This window comes from Pundamilia nyererei, unplaced genomic scaffold (assembly GCF_000239375.1).
Source record: "Pundamilia nyererei isolate P.nyererei 1_Seehausen unplaced genomic scaffold, PunNye1.0 scaffold02157, whole genome shotgun sequence".
NCBI classification, from domain to species: domain Eukaryota; kingdom Metazoa; phylum Chordata; class Actinopteri; order Cichliformes; family Cichlidae; genus Pundamilia; species Pundamilia nyererei.
In genome coordinates this window covers 1-1,086 of record NW_005189558.1, presented here as the reverse complement: position 1 = coordinate 1,086, position 1,086 = coordinate 1, and positions in this window count along the sequence as shown.

Genomic DNA, 1,086 nt, shown 5'->3' with positions numbered 1-1,086 from the left:
GTTTTTGGCTAAACAAAATCTGCGATTAGCGTAACTCAAAATCATAGCATGTAATGTGAAAACACTGTACAGTAGCATTTGTTGCCTTATATTATGACACACACAAGAATGATTCTTCATGAATGAAGTATGTTTTTATTGATTAATTCATTATTATCATAAAAGACAAAACAAACAAAGAAACTACATAAGTTAGGTAACCTAATATTAACTTGGTGGAAGCTACTGTAGCTAAACCCAGTGATGTCATCTGTATTTAAAACACTCAAATACACATTTTTATGAATGTGTTGTGAAACAACATTATGTTACCGTTTCTATCAGCATATAATAATAATAATTATAATAATAATAATAATAATAATAATAATAATAATTATTATTTAATATTAGTAGTCCATTTATTTAATTCTAAAAACCAGCAATAAACAACGTAATCATAAAAAAGAGTAAAACAGTGAAATGTGGATTATTAAACATTAGGACTCTCTCTCAAAGTTCTGCTTCTTCACCCTTTTTCAGCAGAATTTTGAGCTTCTCGGCCTGTTTACAGCAGAATTTTCAGTATCTTCATCTCTTTTTAGAAGAAACTTCAACAAGTTCATCTCTTTCCAGCAGAAAGATCAGCTTTTTCCACCTCTTTTCAGCACAAATCTCAGCCTCGTCTGCGCTTTTCAGCAGAACCTTCAGTTTCTTCACCTCTTTTCAGTACAATTTTCAGTTTCCTCATCTCTTTTCAGTCACCTGAGAACCAGTTTGGCTCAGTGAAATGAGCAGCTGCCTTGAGACCAGGTAGCGCAGGTTCAAACCCTTCTACACAGTGTTTTCAGCAGATAGTTCTCCTTCATCTGCTGTTTTCAGATCGCATAACATGGCATTCACACTGCATTTTCACAGGAAATGCAACTTTTTCTAGTTATTCTAGTTACTCCCTTTTTTTGCTGCTTAACTACTCCCTCAGTTTTCATCCAATTTTCACCATTCAAATTTTAACCTGTTCCGCTCTTTCTGTTTATGACGGCTATATCTTTTGGTGGTCATAACCTTTATACCTTGTGAAATACTAAGCTTTTTATGCCATTTTTT